The sequence below is a fragment of the Maylandia zebra genome, linkage group LG20 (genome assembly GCF_041146795.1).
Source record: "Maylandia zebra isolate NMK-2024a linkage group LG20, Mzebra_GT3a, whole genome shotgun sequence".
Lineage (NCBI taxonomy): Eukaryota > Metazoa > Chordata > Actinopteri > Cichliformes > Cichlidae > Maylandia > Maylandia zebra.
The window spans coordinates 36569074-36576281 of record NC_135186.1 but is presented as its reverse complement, the minus strand read 5'-3'; the positions used below and the strand labels follow the sequence as shown (position 1 = coordinate 36576281).

Below are 7208 nucleotides of genomic sequence, written 5' to 3'. Positions count from 1 at the left end.
ATTTAGTCATCTTTTCTCTTTTACCATGTCTCTCTAATATTTTGCTCCTTACTATTTTTCTATTTTCTTTATTATTTTATTTTATTTTATTATATTTTCTCCTACTGTATCATGCTGCTGAGTGACTGCTGCTCGTCAAACACATTTCATTGCAATGTTGACCCTGTGCTAACTTGCATATGACAAATAAAACTGAAAACTGAAAACTATGTTCCCCCCAAAAATCATGTAGCAGTCCAATTTTGCCATCTTTGCGTAAAATGACACCACATTAGCTATCAAAACAATGTCACGGGAACAATGTGCTATTATCAGAGCTTAAGGTGGACCAACAAAATATCAAATGGTATGACTTTTTTTTGCAGAAGAATTTATTTTGATGAATATTTTGTATTTACAGCACTCAGTTTGCATATTTATTAATGTGAAAGCTGAATTGTCAATAGGCAACAGACACAATAAAGCATAATAAAAAAAATTCTTTAGATTTATCATTACAAACAGCAACAACACAGAATGGACGCTTTACATAGTCTGACAAAGACTGTATAAAGAGAGACTGGGCCTCTGGTGCAGGAAGCTGCAAAGGAAAAGGAGGTCTGGGTGTCTCTGCTTAGACTGCTGCACCCAACACCTGAACCCAGGTAAGCTTCAGAAACTGGACTGCTGGATGGGCATGATTTCTTGTGGTCACTTGCATTGATTCTTTAGCTGCCTCTCTTAATCCTCTTTCAAGAGGTTTCATTAAATAATGGTTCGCTGTCTCTGATCTCTATCGGACAGAAAAAACATTTTTGTCAGAAAACAAATTGTGTCTATAAAGAACAAAGTTATTACAGTAAGAACTAGACTGAAAACTAAACTTGGGTCTTAACAGAATCAAATTAAACCGGACTTGAAAAATTAAAACAATTAAAATAAAACACAATACACACACAACCCGAGGAATCGTTAGTTTTTACTGGGACAAAATTGTACTTATAGCCTGTTCTTACTTCTGGGCCCGATTCCAGGCAGTGTGTGCAACAAACAGAGTTCTGACTTTGTTCACTGAGGAATTGAACAGATGGTGATGTTTAATTGAAAAAAACAGCAATAGGAGATTAAAAGCTTTATTTAACAGCCACTGTGAGCAGATCTAAAATCTGATCTGGATGGGAAAAGACCAGAATGACCAGAATCAGAACTGCATCTGAGCCTGATTTAGTCTGAATTAATGATTGTTATTCATGTTCTTGCTATGCAATTGGCCTGTGAGTGACCATTTAGGTGATTTTCAGTGAAAGATATTGAGGTACAGCCCAAATTTTTAAAAACTGCAGCATTAAAATTGTTGTTTAACATAATTTAAATGACTGAATGTCTTTCTGTGAACAAGTTCCTACTTGAAATGTTCAGGACACAGACAGTCTGCATTTAAAAATCCCCTTTAGACTACATCTAATCCCATTTTAGATTTTTAAAGTAATTTAGGGCTCGTTTTCACTCAGATATTCACATCGTCACGTATCCATCCAACACATGACTCATCAGTTTGTTATGTGTCTAAAGCTTCATACAGAGAAGTTTAACCCATATATACTATTCAGGTTGAATTTGACCCATTTTGACATTTAACAGCAGCAAACACCCTAAATTTCATTTTTTTTAACTTGAAATTTGATTACTTGAAGTGACCCAAAATACATAAACAATAAATTATTTAAAACTTTTATACTTTTATTTGTTTTTCCAAATACTACATTTTTTTTTTTACATTGAGGCTGTGCCAGTCAAATTTTACCTGTAGCTACTGAGATACTGAGTTTGGGTCAAATAAAGGAAAATACATTTTACAAATTTTACGGAATCATGAAACTGTGAAACTCTACATCCACAAAGTTCAAGGGGACAGGGAGCAGAAGGTGCCTTGACATGGACTGGAGATCTGAGACAGGCTGGCAGGGCGTCGCAGTAGTTAGCACTGTCACCTCACAGGAGCAAGATTCAAACGTGGCTGCGGCCTTTCTGTGTGGAGTTTGTCTGTTTGGACAACTCCAGAATACATCGGTTCTCTGACTTCTTTCCACAATACAAAAACACTATAAAGTGGTTAAATTGAACTCTAATTATTAAAAAGTGTAACGTTAAAATGAGTTCATCCTTCATTAATTCAAATAGGATGATAAATACGCTGGTTCACCACTTATTGCTTTTATTGAATAAACTATAAATTTCTAATAACAGATCAGTTTAAAGTTCATGTCTAAGCTGAATCACAGCTTTTGGCTCAGTTTAGAAATTTACTGTCTGTTGTGTCATTATGATAGTTTTGTAAATGTAAAACCAGCAAAAAATAAGCACTTGATATGCAACAGTTTTAGTGAAGACAGGTACAGCAGAGACCTCGGGGGGCAAATGTGCAGATCACCGTCTTCACATCACTGAAGAAACATAATGAAGTGTCTGGTTTTTTTGAATTATCACAGTAAAAGGGAAGTTAAGTGATGTCAAGAAAGCTGTAAGGTGAAATGAGGATTGTGGGTGTATTTACCTCGTGACAGTGCTTGAAGTTCATACTTTTGTGCCTGCAAAATAATGTTATGAATGAATAAAAAAAATGTGCTCTTTCAGTGATTGAGTCTGACGCCCCTGACTGAGTCTGGCAGCTGTAACATCTGTATATAACAGAGCCTTTTACCTGCTGATGTGGTGCTGCTTGATGATGCTGCCCCCCTCTGCTGGAGCTCCCCTCACTGATCCAGTTGATCTGCTGGTTGGTTGCTTCTGGTTTTTGATGTTTTGCTTTATTGATCATTTGTTGAGCAACATTTAAACAGCCGTCCCAGTCTTTCCTTTTTATGTTGCTCGTGATTTCTTTAGTCAGAGTTTCATTTGCTTCTTTCCTCAAAAGCTCCTCCAGAACCTTTTTCTCTTCTTCCAAAATCAGTTTGTAGTAAAAAGTTTTCTTGTTGCACCAACTGTATTTTTCTTCAAACCATTTTCTCCACCCACTCCAAGTCATGAAGAAAGCGACAACAGTCATGCTGAGGAGCAGAGAGTAAGCAGCAAGCTGAAAAAGAAGCAACAAACATGCAAAATATAACAGCATTAATGTGTCTGTGTATTTATTATACTTTCATAAATTAAAAAGAAAACGTAACAGTACAATAACATTACATATTCACTGAGTACATATGCACATCCTCACCTTTGACTTCATTTGCAGCTCAGTTATTTGAGCTGTTTCATCAGCCGTGAGACCCTCAGGTTCGCAGAACAGCTTCCTCTTTTTTTCATCAGTGGTACAGCAACTATACCAGTCTGTGAAAAGCAACACAGCTACAATCCACAGCAGACTGATTAGAAACGCTCTGATAACGCGCTTGAGTACAATGCATAAAAACGTGGATGGATGGTCCGCTGTGCTCCGAAATGTCTGGTCTATCAGGAGCACCAGGAAAAATACTAAAAAAACAGGCACGACCACCATTTCATTGCAATCAAAAGTGTGGCCTGAGCAAGCGCACATCTTGGCTTGCAGATACATAAATGCGAAGAAAATCCCAAAGCCTGTGCCAGTGGTGCCGATTTTTCCACTACGGACATATTGCAGGAGTTTATTCAACATCTTGAGCAGTTCGGTGCCTGCTGAGGCTGCAGCTTCTGACCTGTAAAATTACAGACACAAGACAAAAAGAAATATTTCCTGCTTTTCACACCAAGTATCACAGTCTCTTTGAAATTCAGCTTAATATCTCAGTCCTATAGCAGCTGTGAAGTGAGCAAGTCCTCCAGTCAAAGTGATGATATGAGCTCTCTGCTCCCACCCTCACATAAGAACCACGAGTGCTGCTCCTACAGGTGGCAGGATGCAAACGCAACGTGACGTCATGAGAAGGAGTTTAAACAGCACTCTGTTCAAAACGTTTCCAATGTGGTGTCAACAAATTTCATGTTTCCCAAACACTTTATACTATGATGAGGTTGTGTGGCACGACAGGTTTTTTGATGAATGACTTGGAATGATGAATTCTATCAGCACAACAAATACTGAGTATTAGGTACTATGAGGTACTAACACTCATTTAAATAAAGTAATTTGGTCTTAGATTCCGTTAGTTATCATAATCCAGGCTTCATAACATTTCTGTTTTTTTTATCAGTTTATTTTTTCAACTGCATTATGACTAACAACGAAAAATCTCCACAGTTTGAAATGTAGAGTGTTACAGATACAAAGTGAATTTATGTTATTTATGTCATGAGATGTTAAAACGTGTGGTTAACACAATTTAGTCACCACAGCCTGTGGAGTCTACTGTAAAGAGATGGAAATGGCACAACCAACTTTTTTATTCAGTGTTGAAACAAAAAATGTCAAGCAAACATGAACAAGAGAGGTGAAGAAGAAAAAGAATGCAAGCAGGGTGGAGTGGGTGGAGATGACTGCCAGGGGTGATTTGTGGCAGAACAAGTAAGATAAGATAAGATAAGATAAGATAGAACTTTATTAATCCCTCGGGTGGGTTCCTCTGGGAAATTCGACTTCCAAAAAGCACAGCAACGACCGAAGTTACAGTTACAGAATTGTTATATATATATATATACACACACACACACACACACACACACACACACACACACACACACACACACACACACACACACACACACACACACACACACACATATATAAATACAGAGACAAATATAAATAAAATATACAAAGGGGATAAATAGAATAAATAGGAATAAAAAATAAAAATACAAGTGAATTGCACATTTCAAGTATTGAGTCTATTGCACTGTTGACTATTTACAAAAGTATTGCACAAAAGGTATTGCACAGTGAGGTGAAGAGGCACTACAGCTTAGTTGTTCCCCCCTCCTTTGTCCTCCTGTTTCCCCTCCCTCTCCCCTCCAGAGAGGAGTTAAACAGTCTGATGGCGTGTGGGACAAAGGAGTTTTTAAGTCTGTTAGTTCTTGTCTTGGGGAGAAGCAACCTGTCACTGAACAGACTCTTCTGATTGTTTATGGCCGTGTGCAGAGGATGCCCAGCATTGTTCATAATGTCCAGCAGTTTCTTTAATGTCCTTTTCTCTGCCACTGTCACCAGAGTGTCCAGCTTCATGCCGACCACAGAGCTAGCCCTCCTGATCAGTTTCTCCAGCCTGGATGAGTCCCTCTTTGCTGTGCTGCTCCCCCAGCACACCACAGCATAGAAAAGTACTCCAGCAACCACCGACTGGTAAAACATCCTCAGGAGCTTCCTGCAGATGTTAAAAGACCTCAGCCTCCTGAGGAAGTACAGTCGGCTTTGGGCTTTTTTATACAGGTGCTCTGTGTTGCATGACCAGTCCAGTTTATTGTCCACCCACAGCCCGAGGTACTTGTACTTGTTGACCACCTCCTCCCCCTCTATCTGAACCGGCAGTGGACCTTCTCTGGACCTCCCGAAGTCCACAACCAGTTCCTTAGTCTTTGAGGTGTTGAGTTGCAGGTGGTTTGTGTGACTCCATGCGACAAAGTTCCTCACCAGACTTCTGTACTCCTCTTCCTGATCATCCCAGATACACCCCATGATGGCCGTGTCATCTGCAAACTTCTGAATATGGCATAATTCAGAGTTGTAGCAGAAGTCAGAGGTGTACAGGGTGAAGAGAAGAGGGGAAGTGAAAGTTTACAAGATGGCAGTGAGACCAGCTGTGATGTATGGTTTGGAGATGGTGTTACCGAGAAAAAGGGGCAACCACAACAGCACAAGAAGACAAATGTTTCCTGTATTTCATGCAAATTAGTAGTGTCCATGTTTTTTGTTACAGCAAATGTTTCTAGGTCTGGTGGACCCACTGTGGCTTTCGTTTTTAAATCAAAGAAGCCTAAAAATGCATGTAAAAATATAGTAACTGAGAAAAAGATATTAGATTAGATTAGATTAGACTAGATTAGACTAGACTAGATTAGATTAGATTAGATTAGATTAGATTAGATTAGATAGGACTTTATTAATCCTTCAGGTGGGTTTCTTTAGGAAATTCTGACTGTCAGTGTTTTGTGACCTTCTAAAATCATACTTCAGACTTTCGCTTGTGGTTTAATGTCCTTGAGACTTTGTCACTTCTGAAAAAAAGATATGAAAATGGAAGCACATGTTGTCCTAAAATCTATTCGTATATACGTTAGAGCACTGATGGTTACAGAGATACAACATGTGCAAAATGAATGTCAGATCTGCCAGTTTCATAGGCACTCACAAACTCTGACACAATCAGAGATGCAGGATTTTGTAACTGAGCACTGATGATAAACTGGATGGTCTCTCTACTCGTTAGTTCAGAGCACATGGTATACATGTTTTCCAAAATGAAATTCACATTATAATTCATTCTTCCACAAAGTTTTCAACTTTGCATCAATTCACTTCCTGCCATTTTTTCTTTACTCTCATATCATTTTTGACTGCTTACTCTAATTACCAGTCCATTTCTTACCATGTTCACACCATCCATCCATCCATCCATCCATCCATCCATCCATCCATCCATCTTCTTCAGCTTATCCAGGGCCGGGTTGCAGGGGCAGCAGCCTAAGCAGAGAAGCCCAGACCTCCCTCTCCTCAGCCACCTCCTCCAGCTTGTCCGGGGGAACACCAAGGCGTTCCCATGCCAGCCGAGAGATATAATCTCTCCAGCGTGTCACCGGGCCTCCTCCCAGTGGGACATACCTGGAACACCTCACCCAGGAGGCACCCAGGAGACATCCTTGTCAGATGCCCAAACCATCTCAACTGACTCCTTTTGACTCTCCCTTCTCTAAGGGAGAGTCCAGGCACCCTTCAGGGTAAGCCCATTTCCACCACTTGTATGCGTGATCTCGCTCTTTCGGTCACTACTCACAGCTCATAATCGCTCAGCTCTCTCTTCACCATGACGGACCGGTAAAGCGTCCGCATCACTGCAGTTGCAGCACCAATCCATCTGTCGATCTCCGGCTCCCTTCTCCCATCACTTGTGAACAAGACCCCAAGATACTTAAACTCCTTTATTTGGGGCAGGAACTCGTCTCTGAGCCGGAAAAGGTTCTCAAGGTTCTCTTTCCGGCTGAGAATCATGGCCTCTGATTTGGAGGTGCTGATCCTCATTCACACTCAGCTGCGAGCTGGAAGGCATCAACCGATGATGCCCACAGAACCACATCATCTGCAAAAAGCAGAAATGACATTCTCA

The 7208-nt window shown here is 40.1% G+C and overlaps 1 long non-coding RNA gene across 1 annotated transcript; it reads right to left on the bottom strand.

Moving 5' to 3' along the window:
* Positions 1–347: 347 nt before the first annotated feature.
* LOC112430111 (uncharacterized) lies at positions 348–3769 on the bottom strand. Its single transcript, XR_013095013.1, has 4 exons — positions 3191–3769; positions 2681–3052; positions 2534–2567; positions 348–772 (listed from the first exon to the last, which is right to left on the bottom strand). It is a non-coding gene; the product is annotated as an uncharacterized LOC112430111 (long non-coding RNA).
* Positions 3770–7208: the final 3439 nt, after the last annotated feature.